At 41.8% G+C, this 12,806-nt stretch overlaps 1 protein-coding gene across 2 annotated transcripts in view; it reads right to left on the bottom strand.

The window, feature by feature from the left end:
- Positions 1 to 12,806, bottom strand: part of gria2b (glutamate receptor, ionotropic, AMPA 2b) — a gene marked incomplete at both ends in the record, with an annotated part of 76,121 nt that overhangs the window by 21,941 nt on the left and 41,374 nt on the right. The gene's annotated exons all lie outside the window — the stretch shown is intronic.

The raw sequence follows: 12,806 nt of genomic DNA, 5'->3' as shown, positions 1-12,806 counted from the left end.
TATGTTTGGAGGAAAAAGGGGGTACCTTGCAAGCTGAAGAACACAATCCCAACTGTGAAGCACGGGGGTGGCAGCATCATGCTGTGGGGGTGCTTTGCTGCAGGAGGGACTGGTGCACTTCACAAAATAGATGGCATCATGAGGAAGGAAAATTATGTGGATATATTGAAGCAACATCTCAAGACATCAGTCAGGAAGTTAAAGCTTGGTCGCAAATGGGTCTTCCAAATGGACAATGACCCCAAGCATACTTCCAAAGTTGTGGCAAAATGGCTTAAGGACAACAAAGTCAAGGTATTGACTTCAACTATATATATATATATATATATATATATATATATATATATATATATATATATATATATATATATATATATATAGTACTTATACAGTACTTATAGGTCAAATATTGGGTAAATAATGATGGTGTGTCCCCTTTTGTTTTACATATTTGCAACTCCACTGTCTTCATACTTTCACTGTTTTTACACCTTAGGGTATCAATGTCCTTATTTCTCCTCAAACCCTGGCCTATATTGATCTTTGTAATGGACACAGATCATCCAATACCATATCTCCATGTAACATACTTTAAGTGAAGTTGAAACACCATACCATACTGGTAATCAACATTTCTGTGAAAAATATTCCTATCATTCCAAATCGTCACAGCCTTGTATGCCATCACCAACCAAGAAAAACAATAGACCAATGGAGTTTCTCCTTCATGTTCCATTTCCCAAACAGTTTGGGCACGTCTAGCTGAGCAGATGTCCCATGGAGCCTCCCTCCATCATGATGGGTAGCGGGTGGCTGACAGGCGGGCTGTGGAGACAGCTAGCACCCTTGGAGAGAAGGGGGATGAGACTGAATGACATTCAAAGGCTGTCAGAGAAGCTGTCTTTCAACCACAAAACATACAAACACGTCCAGAACCTCTCTCTAGAGTCTAGACTAATTCAATATTCAATCCATTGTAAATAGAGGGAACCACACTGTGAGTTCAGTCAGAATATAAAATGCTGTATTCAAGGTGTGCACCTATACGTGCAGTACCTCTCTCTCTAAACTAAAGCTCCAATTCAATCAATTGCAGATAGAGGTAAAGTGCACTGCGGGTTCATTTAGAATGTTACAGTAATTCTGTATCGGAGGTGTTAACCTTACAGTGAGGGAAAAAAGTATTTGATCCCCTGCTGATTTTGTACGTTTGCCCACTGACAAAGAAATGATCAGTCCATAATTTTAATGGTAGGTTTATTTGAACAGTAAGAGACAGAATAACAACAAAGAATTCCAGAAAAACGCATGTCAAAAATGTTATAAATTGATTTGCATTTTAATGAGGAAAATAAGTATTTGACCCCCTCTCAATCAGAAAGATTTCTGGCTCCCAGGTGTCTTTTATACAGGTAACAAGCTGAGATTAGGAGAACACTCTTAAAGGGAGTGCTCCTAATCTCAGCTTGTTACCTGTATAAAAGACAACTGTCCACAGAAGCAATCAATCAGATTCCAAACTCTCCACCATGGCCAAGACCAAAGAGCTCTCCAAGGATGTCAGGGACAAGATTGTAGACCTACACAAGGCTGGAATGGGCTACAAGACCATCGCCAAGCAGATTGGTGAGAAGGTGACAACAGTTGGTGCGATTATTCGCAAATGGAAGAAACACAAAATAACTGTCAATCTCCCTCGGCCTGGGGCTCCATGCAAGATCTCACCTCGTGGAGTTGCAATGATCATGAGAACGGTGAGGAATCAGCCCAGAACTACATGGAAGGATCTTGTGAATGATCTCAAGGCAGCTGGGACCATAGTCACCAAGAAAACAATTGGTAACACACTACGCCGTGAAGGACTGAAATCCTGCAGTGCCCGCAAGGTCCCCCTGCTCAAGAAAGAACATATACAGGGCCGTCTGAAGTTTGCCAATGAACGTCTGAATGATTCAAAGGAGAACTGGGTGGAAGTGTTGTGGTCAGATGAGACCAAAATCGAGCTCTTTGGTATCAACTCAACTCGCCGTGTTTGGAGGAGGAGGAATACTGCCTATGACCCAAAGAACACCATCCCCACCGTCAAACATGGAGGTGGAAACATTATGCTTTGGGGGTGTTTTTCTGCTAAGGGGACAGGACAACTTCACCGCATCAAAGGGACGATGGACAGGGCCATGTACCGTCAAATCTTGGGTGAGAACCTCCTTCCCTCAGCCAGGGCATTGAAAATGGGTCGTGGATGGGTATTCCAGCATGGCAATGACCCAAAACTCACGGCCAAGGCAACAAAGGAGTGGCTCAAGAAGAAGAACATTAAGGTCCTGGAGTGGCCTAGCCAGTCTCCAGACCTTAATCCCATAGAAAATCTGTGGAGGGAGCTGAAGGTTCGAGTTGCCAAACGTCAGCCTCGAAACCTTAATGACTTGGAGAAGATCTGCAAAGAGGAGTGGAACAAAATCCCTCCTGAGATGTGTGCAAACCTGGTGGCCAACTACAAGAAACGTCTGACCTCTGTGATTGCCAACAAGGGTTTTGCCACCAAGTACTAAGTCATGTTTTGCAGAGGGGTCTATCATATAACATCCATTTGAACAATTATGAAAAGGGTTTCACAAAACAAGACAGCTAACCTTAATTTAAACCTATGAAAAAGGGTGGGTTAATGCCCCAGGCAACCATAGGGAGATGGGAAACAAAATCTACAATGACAAAGCCATGGCTTCGCAAAACACTGCCCAAGACCGAGTTTCAGAAACCCTGCACTACACGATCAAAAGTATGTGGACATCTGCTCGTCGAACATCTCATTACAAAAATCATGGGCATTAATATGGAGTTGGTCCCCCTTTGCTGCTATAACAGCCTCCACTCTTCTGGAAAGGCTTTCCACTATATGTTGGAACATTGCTGCGGGGACTTCCTTCCATTTAGCCCCAACAGCATTAGTGAGGTCGGTACTGATGTTGGGCGATTAGGCCTGGCTCGCAGTTGGCGTTCCAATTCATCCCTAAGGTGGTCGATGGGGTTGAGGTCAGGGCTCTGTGCAGGCCAGTCAAGTTCTTCCACACCGATCTTGACAAACCATTTCTGTATGGACCTCGCTTTGTGCCCGGGGGAATTGTCATGCTGAAACAGGAAAGGGCCTTCCCCAAACTGTTGCCACAAAGTTAGAAGCACAGAATCATCTAGAATGTCATTGTATGCTGTAGCGTTAAGATTTCCCTTCTCTGGAACTAAGGGGCCTAGCCTGAACCATGAAAAACAGCCCCAGACCATTATTCCTTCTCCACCAAACTTTACAGTTGGTACTATACATTGGGGCAGGTAGCGTTCTCCTGGAATCCCCCAAACCCAGATTCATCCGTCGTACTGCCAGATGGTAAAGCGTGATTCATCACTCCAGAGAACGCGTTTCCACTGCTCCAGAGACCAATGGCAGCGAGCTTTACATCACTCCAGCCGGCGGTGGGCATTGCGCATGGTGATCTTAGGCTTGTGTGCGGCTGATCGGCCATGGAAACCCATTTCATGACTCTCCCGACGAACAGTTCATGTGCTTACGTTGCTTCCAGAGGCAGTTTGGAACTTGGTAGTGAGTGTTCCAACAGAGGACAGATGATTTTTAAGCGCTATGCGCTTCAGCACTCGGCGGTCCCGTTCTGTGAGCTTGTGTGACCTACCACTTCGCGGCTGAGCCGTTGTTGCTCCTAGACGTTTCACCTTCACAATAACAGCACTTACTGTTGACCAGGGCAGCTCTAGCAGGGCAGAAATGTCATGAACTGCGTTGTTGGAAAGGTGGCATCCTATGACGGTGCCACGTTAAAAGTCACTGTGCACTTCAGTAAGGCCATTCTACTGCCAATGTTTGTCTATGGAGATTGCATGGCTTTGTGATCGGTTTTATACACCTGTCAGCAACAGGTGTGCCTGAAATAGCCGAATCCACTAATTTGAAGGGGTGTCCACATACTTTTGTATATATAGTGTATGGACAGTCACTCTGGGGACGACGTCGTCAATGCACTTATTAATTTAGCCGGTGACTGATGTAGTAAACTCCTCAATGCCATTGGATGAATCCCGGAACATATTCCAGTATCTGCTAGCAAAATTGGATATGTATAGGCAATAAGGTACTGTTCTTGCTTCACCTTTGCCTTTTGAAAGGCTTGATGCAATTTCCGCCAAATTGCTTGCGCCTATCCAACCCCTTCAGATCTATAGGAGTGTCTAGGGAGGATGGGCTAGGGGTCAGTTTGGAACTCAGGGAAAAGTCTTAAGCATTCTTTAAAGAGCAGCTGAACCAGAAAAACAATGTATCTGGTTGAAAACAGCCTGTTGCATTGTTATGCATCAGAAACATACATTTGTGTAAAATGTACTAAGCATCACACGAGACAAGTTGTCCCCATCCCTCCCGTAAATGTGCAACTTTTGCCTATTTTTGGTTGTATGAGTCAGGGAAATGCTGTAAATTAAGAGGACTCGATGTATTTGGAAAGATGAGATGTTACGGATTATAATAAATACCACTTTGATGTCATACAAGCAAGCCGTGACTCCAAATGTACACTTCACATTTCCATATCATAAAACTCATGTCATATCAGTGTCAACATTTATGATCACTATGTTGATCACTATGTTCATACCCATGGTTGTTGTGAGCAGAATTAGCCTATGTTTATCTATTTTGAAAAAAATTAGCTGCAGAACACACACATGAATGTACTCATGACTCCTTTCTATGAGCACCAAACATACAATCTGTTTAGCTGAATTGCCTTCCGAAAGCCTAACACTGTAAGATCGTACTTTATAAATTAGCTAGTCATGTTGACAATAGAACAAGATTTCAAATGATGCCCACCTGACCCAGATTGCGATTTATAAATGATCCGTTTTTGGATTGTGTAAACAAAAACAGTAATTGTGGGATGGAGGGGATGCAGGGTTGAGTTCCAAACAAAACAACTACAAGTGTGCTTGCTCTAGTTCCTCAGCTGCATAGCTAGGGGAGCAAAAAATAATAATAATTATAGACGAAGACTCTTCTTTGAGTCATAAAAGTTCATTGAAATTTCTTAGGAACTGTGCACACTTTAGAGAGGTGTGTTTGGCCATTTGGAGACACCAGTTAGTCCTCTCACTCAAACCCTTGTCATTTTTTTGGTCTTATGTTACACCTACCCCACATTCTCCAGGAATATTCTTATCATGTTACTGAATGTATCCAGAGTATTTTCTGATTTCATTATCAACAAATGCAGTGAAAACTACAGTAAAGGTAAAATGCACATAAAATCAACAATGTAATGTTTTGATTCAGTCTTATGTCAGGTGAACTGTTGTGTCTCAACTTTGGTCTAATTATCTGTTCCCTTTCAGTTGCTAGCATGTTTATGGATATGCTTTTCATAATTATTTTGTAAGAAACATTTAAATTTAGCCCTATCCATATAGGCCAATTCCCACAAGTGTAAAGGGTTAACGAGCAGCAGTAAACACATGCGGAATCGATGCATTTAGCCCCCGGCTACCGCTTTTCTCAATTCGATAATTAGCTAGGTACTCACCTTGAGCGTAACACTGATGTATCCGGTACAAACTCTTCCTGGTATGAAGCATGAGACAGTAATAGTTTGACTGACTGCATTATGTCGCTTGTGTGACTGTCAAGATCATTAACTTAATGTACTATTTTAGTAGCATCTCCTCAGTACCTTAGCAAAATGGCATTGGGAGCACTTCTCATTTTTATTTAACCCTTATTTTCCCAGGCGACTGGGAACACATTATCTAAAGCAACATAAACCTGGAGAAGAGTTGCAATGGAGACCTATAGTAAAAAAAAAATAACAATGATATTAACAATGATAACAATGATGACATATGGTTATTTACTTAACCCTCACTGCTCTTCCTTAAAACACACACACGCCAATTCACACACACCAACGAGCCACCACACCAGTGAACGCACTGCACAATCGGTTGCCATGGGTATGTGAGTGTGGATCTATCTGACCTAATTAGACATAGCAATGTGATGATGAAATATGCACAGTGAGCCAGAGAGGGCTCTTCAACCAGGGACTGAAGCATTATAGGATTAGCATTCCCAATAAAACATGCTGTTAAACTTGTTTTCTGTAGCCAACACTAGCACAACATTGTACTACAACTAGCACTGTATAATCAGCATCTTGATTCCCACATATAACATGTGCTAATTGGACCTTCTGAGACCATGGAGTTTCTCTTGAGTCGTATAATATAGTCAGTGCTAGCACACATTCCAACTAACAATGTAGCATTAGCATTCGTATTCCCAGGTGCTAATTGGACCTTCTGAGACCATGGTTATGGTCAACCCTATTCAATGTAGTTAATGCTAGCACACACTCCACTGTAACTAGCATTGTAGCAATATCATCCTCATTCTTCATAGCGTATTCTACCGGAACGTCTATGGCTATGGAGATTCTATGGCTATGGAGATTCTCTTGAATGTAGTCAATGCTAGCACACATTCCACTACAGCTGGCATTGTAGCATTAGCATAACATGCTATTGGACCTTCTGTGGACATGGATATTCATTAGCCCTATTCAATGAAGTCAACACTAGCACACATTACACTCCAACTAAAGGGAAAGGGGGATACCTAGTCAGTTGTACAACTGAATGCATTCAACTGAAATATGTCTTCTGCATTTAACCCAACCCCTCTGAATTAGCAGGGGGCTGCCTTAATTGATATCCACGTCATCAGCGCACGGGAAACATGAGTATCCTTATTCTCAATCGCATAATGCTAATTGGACCGTCTGTGGCCATCGAGATTTGTGAGCCCTGTTCAATGTAGTCGATACAATGCACATTCCACTACAGCTAGCATTGTAGCATAACATAACATATGCTATTGGACTTTCAATTACCACAGAGATTCATGGGCCCTGTTCAGTGCATCTACTAGCTTTAGTAGCTGAAACTACTAGCTGCACCTTCCACTTCCTTCCAGCCTGACTCTAATAGAAACCAGTGTTGCCAACTCCTCAGTAAGGAAAGTAGCTATTGGCTGTCCTAAAAGTCGCTAAAATGACGTCATCACCTAACTTGGTCATGTGCATGTAATAACGTCGTGGGAGAGACAAAAAGTGAGTAAAAAACACCCTACATTTACATGTATGTAAGCCAGGGCAGGATCAGCCAGCGGCGGCATCCCGCATGCGCAATTCATTTGCAGTCTGGACGCGGAGGGGTGAACATCTCCTGCTCTGACTGCAGCTGGGAGGGACTGCTGCGCGAGGACTGGGCCGTCTGTGAGTGCTTTGGGACGGGGGTGGGGCCCACGGCCCATGGCAGCACCCGCTGCTCATTGAGAAGAGTAAGAACGATACGTGATTTCACGTCAGAGTCTCCAAAAGTCTCCAATAACACCAGAAAAAGTAGCTGGATTTGTCGCTAGTCGCTTTTTGGAAAATGTGTCGCTAGAGGGGTCTGAAAACTTGCTAAATATATTGACAAAGTCACTAAGTTGGCAACTCTGATAGAAACTCATGCTGACCATTGATGAGGAAAACACCCCCACTAGCAGAGACACTCTCCGCCTAAAGCTTACCATACGCTTCCCAGTCGAAACAGTTGTGCGCATACTGTATATTAAGATGACATTTTGTGACGTTTGTGTTTGTATTGTTGTTTGGCAGCGTTCAGCAGTTTTTTTTCCGGCTGTTCAAGCACAGAACATGTTTTCTTGAGTCTAGTCGAAGTTCGGTAGCCGAAATCTACGCCCTTTCATCTGTGATTGGTCAACAGGGATTCTTCAATTAAATGTTTGTCACTCAAAGACAGACGACTACTTTTCATGCCAATTTCTTCACTTCACTGCACCAACATCTTAGTTAGATGTAAAATTGCCCAACTAAAACCTTCGACAGAAACATCAAAATTAATTACGGATTTCTTGAGTCATCTTAGATTAATTCTGACTATTTTGAGGAAGTGTACTGACTTACGACTTCTCCAGAGGGACAAACAGTAATATTGCTTTTTGTCTAATTTTTCAAGCAAAGGTATTTTAAGGGAGTATGCGAGCACAGATGTTCACTTCGCCTTGCCGAGTTCAGCTAGGAGCAAACCAAACCTATGTATGCGAACACCTTAAGAGGATCATTTTACATTTACATTTTTAGTATACGCTCTTATCCAGAGCGACTTACAGTTATTGAGTGCATACATTTATTTTTATTTTTTTCATACTGGCCCCCTGTGGGAATCGAACCCACAACCCTGGCGTTGCAAACGCCATGCTCTACCAACTGAGCTACATCCCTGCCGGCCATTCCCTCTCCTACCCTGGACGACGCTGGGCCAATTGTGCGCCGCCCCATGGGTCTCCCGGTCACGGCCGGCTACGACAGAGCCTGGATTCGAACCAGGATCTCTAGTGGCACAGCTAGCACTGTGATGCAGTGCCTTAGACCACTGCGCCACTCGGGAGGAGGATCCATGTGAGAAAGAGCGAGAGAGAGAATATTAAATCATGAAATGAAGGGGGATGAAACATAGTATAGGGAGAGGGGGAGGTGAATGAAATAAATGTAGAAATACAGAAGAGCCTGTATTAGCCAGTGGCACTAGGTAAGGGACAATCAACAAGGGGCTATGCGTTCTTTGGAAAATAATGAACGACATGGAAGGTGTGAACTGACCTTCCACGGAGTTGCATTATTTTCCAGAGAATGCATAGAGCCCCGAGTTGATTATCCCTTTTATACCATGGCTGTAATTTAACACATTTGCCAGTATAAATGTGTTCAACATCCACTGAAGTAGCTAGCAAGTTTACTAGATAGCTACAGTAGTTGTCATGGTAACCAAACAAACAGACTTGCTAGTTTAGCTAATCAAACCATCAGTCATAGCTTACCATTATGAAAATCAAATTCAACAATGCCAATAATGTTTTCATTTCGACTTTTGCTTTCAAAAGCAGCTCAAACATAGAACATATAAGAATGAACTATAGCCATTGAATTCTGCCATGCAAATATACTGTGAGTTACAGGGAAATAATGCACGCTCTAAAATGCCTTCAAGCAAATCAGAAACAAGGATTCAACAATGCCATGGTGTAATACCCTATAAAGTATCCCTTCCACATACAGCGGTAATAATCCCACTTTTTATCTTTATTAGGTCAGTCTTCCATTCTACTGTGTGACTATGGCAAGCCTGCCTTTAGATTTTATCATCAGGTATTATCAATTTACAGTACTGCTATCCTAAATCACTCTCATTTAGACACATTGGAAATGAAGACTAATAACATAATGTAATGAAACGTTTATCTTATTTTGCCTTTCAACTATTCTTATGCAAGCCCAATAATATTATGCACATTACTCTTTAGCCTCGCAAGCCACCCTGATCTCACGATCTGTGCAGGAACAATTAATGTAAGCTTGCGAGATCAGAGTGGCTTGCGAGGCTAATTACTCTTTCCCCTGGTACTGAAATTAGACTATGGAACTCTTTGTTCTAGACCTTGTAATCTTGCTCTCAGGACAGTCACATGAAATATAATTCCTTTTGGGGAAGTCTACACTCTTTAAAAAAAGGGTTCCAAAAGGGTTCTGTGGCTATCCCCATAGGATAACCCTTTTTTAATCCAGATAGAACCCTTTTTGGTTCCAGGTATAACTATTTTGGAAAGGGTTCTACATGGAACCCAAAATTGTTCTACCTGGAACCAAAAGGGGTTCTTCAAAGGGTTCTCCTATGGGGACAGCCGAAGAACCCTTTTTGGTTCTAGATAGCACCTTTATTTCTAAGAGTGTAGGCCTGTGTCCTTTTCAAAGTAGTGTCATACGAAGTGGTGTCATCACAACGGGTAAATACTGTCTGACATTGCAATATCCTCCAGAGTAACAACTCAATGCATCATACTTAGTCTACTACAAATACTGAAAAACATCAACAAGGCTGAAAGCCTCCATGCAGATAGACAAAAATAGCTGGGGATATAACAATCACTTCACCTGAACATTTATGGAGTGAATAGACCTATTCCCAACTTTTAGACATATTCAAATGCAAGGTCATTCTCTAGAAAAATATTTTAAAAGGAGTGTTCTAATGAGGAGTTCTACACAACAGAAACCTCAAAACCCAGCTCGTTCATACTTGCGAACATTAGAAAAAGTAAAAATCTATAACTTTTTCTCTGTCTCAAAATGTGCATCAGCCAATTAAAATCGCTGACGTTGTTACATGTGATAAAACGCTACATTTTAGCTGTTCCCATTAGATAACCTGGCACATTTAGCCCTGTGCTAACCTGCATTGCTGCCCGTGATTATATCCGGTAACATATTCCATATCAGCCAATTAAAATAGTCGACGTAGTTGGACGTGATCCAACACTTCATGAAAGCATACTTAACAGAAGTCCAAAAGCACGATCTGATAATCAAAACAATTAGATCACATGCATTTGACTGAGTGGTCATATAGCTCACAGTGTAGAGCATCTAGCTCACAGCAATTGTTGCAAGGGTTTGAATCCCACATGAGTATTTATTTTGTTGAAATTTAGAATTACATTTATTGTTAGTGTGTTGAGAAGGGAAGCGAAGCGAAGCCAACAGCTTGAAAATGAAGATTAGAATACGTTTAATAAGGAGCTACTTCTTTCTTCAGCCTTGCAGACAAACACACTGCAATGGCCTAATAGTCATATTGTATAGGCTACATGGATGTGTACACCTAAATGTAGGCTTACAACATTTTATATTCATTTTTACTTTGTCACATATGCGTCATTTGACTCGAGGACCAACCTTGCCCTTAGGGGGATTAGAACTTGTGACTGTCCTATCTTGCCATCTCTGAGTTTACTGCCTTAGTGGGTCACACCACCAATTAACAAAAGCAGTAAGGGGTAAATTACAGATATTTGATAAGACCACAAGTGTTTTTTTTTTAATGATGTACGAATATAAACATACACGTTGTATAATCCTCCTACAACTTTATTGCTGTGAAAGCACATGAATGTGTGCGAAACGATAGGCAAAAACATGGGATTTTGTCATATATGCGAAAAAGTGCCTTTTAAAGTCAAGGATGCATCATGCAATATTGGGACACAACACTTTATAGACCAAGTGGAACAAAAGTAAGGGGGCACAACTATTTTCCCTTGCTGACAACATGGGATGGATAATAATCGATAGTACAATTACACACAATGTATTTGCAACCACGCAAGGCTGTCTTGTCACAAGAATACAGGCTACTGCACCGCTTTACAAACATGGACAATTCATAACCGGCTCGAGAAATTGCAAGTTATGACAAGCTACACAGCTACATGCAAAATACCCATCAATCCAATGAAAAACAGTTGCTAATTACCATAATAATACTTCCCCATGCCAATACAATGCACAATAATGTACAATGCACTACCACGACTTATAGGTACAATGCAGCTTGGAAGCAGCTACCAAGCTGTCTTCCAACAAGAGTGCCGTACTACGCCGTGTATGATAACAGAGAAATTAGTATTCCATACCAACTTATTTTATTTTTTATTTTATTTCACCTTTATTTAACCAGGTAAGCCAGTTGAGAACAAGTTCTCATTTACAACTGCGACCTGGCCAAGATAAAGCAAAGCAGTGCAATAAAAACAACAACACAGAGTTACATATGGGGTAAAACAAAACATAAAGTCAAAAATACAACAGAAAATATATGTACACTGTGTGCAAATGTAGCAAGTTCTGGAGGTAAGGCAATAAATAGGCCATAGTGCAAGATAATTACAATTAGTATTAACACTGGAAGAGATGATGTGCAAATTGAGATACTAAGGTGCAAACGAGTTGTTTATGGCAACATCGTTACTCAACCATTGGTCAAGGTCTGCCCACCCTCATCAATGTAATGCAAAGCACCTCTTCTACCATATAAAACAACATTAAAAACAATAAGATTATTTTATAAACCAAACATTTCCAATCCAATCACATCACAGAAATCAAGCAGTAGACTTGGCAGCAACACCAATAAAGAAAATCACGTCTACGCCTATTTCTGACATTTGCCACGCATTTCCAAAAGCTAGCAAATAACAAAATAATACAAGCCCAGCCAGGCTGCCTGTTCTTATCCAGATTCAAAAGAGTTGCAGCCGCCTTGATGCTGTGTTGAACCTCCTCAGCAGTCTCTCGTTCCACTCCCCACGGAATTTGCTTGTAAGATCCCTCTCAAATGCCAGTTGAATCAGCTGCGCTTTCCTCCTGTGCAACATGCTCCGTCTGTGCTCACTGTTTTTCAATGTTGAAAATAGAGTTCTCGCAAATTGCCGTGGATGCTCCAAATGTTCATCACAGTAGGCATTGCTGTTAGAGGCCCGGAGTATCTATCCAAAATGCTCTGCGTTGTCCATTTTTCTTCTCCAGGTCGGGCGATTTCAGTCTGTAGAAACTGGCGTGCGACAGTAAACTCAGTTTCCACAAAATCTCCTGAGATTAAGTCCAGCAGTGGTTTCAGTTTTTCCACACCACATTCATAAAGGTTTCATTCTCTGGGTGCAAGGCACACAGGGCCTCAACAAGTTGGCTGTTTTGTTTGTTAAATCTTGCTGACATTTCTCCCAGTCCAGCATCCAGAGTGCTGAAAAACAGTATTTTGCACTCCCTCTCATTATCCTCTTCTTGCTGGCCCATTGTTGTTTCAACCACATATTATTTCAGATTACTACTCACTACTCTTTGCCGTGTGCT

Source organism: Coregonus lavaretus (assembly GCF_964263955.1).
Source record: "Coregonus lavaretus genome assembly, chromosome: 29".
NCBI lineage: Eukaryota > Metazoa > Chordata > Actinopteri > Salmoniformes > Salmonidae > Coregonus > Coregonus lavaretus.
This window is presented reverse-complemented; position numbering and strand designations above follow the sequence as displayed.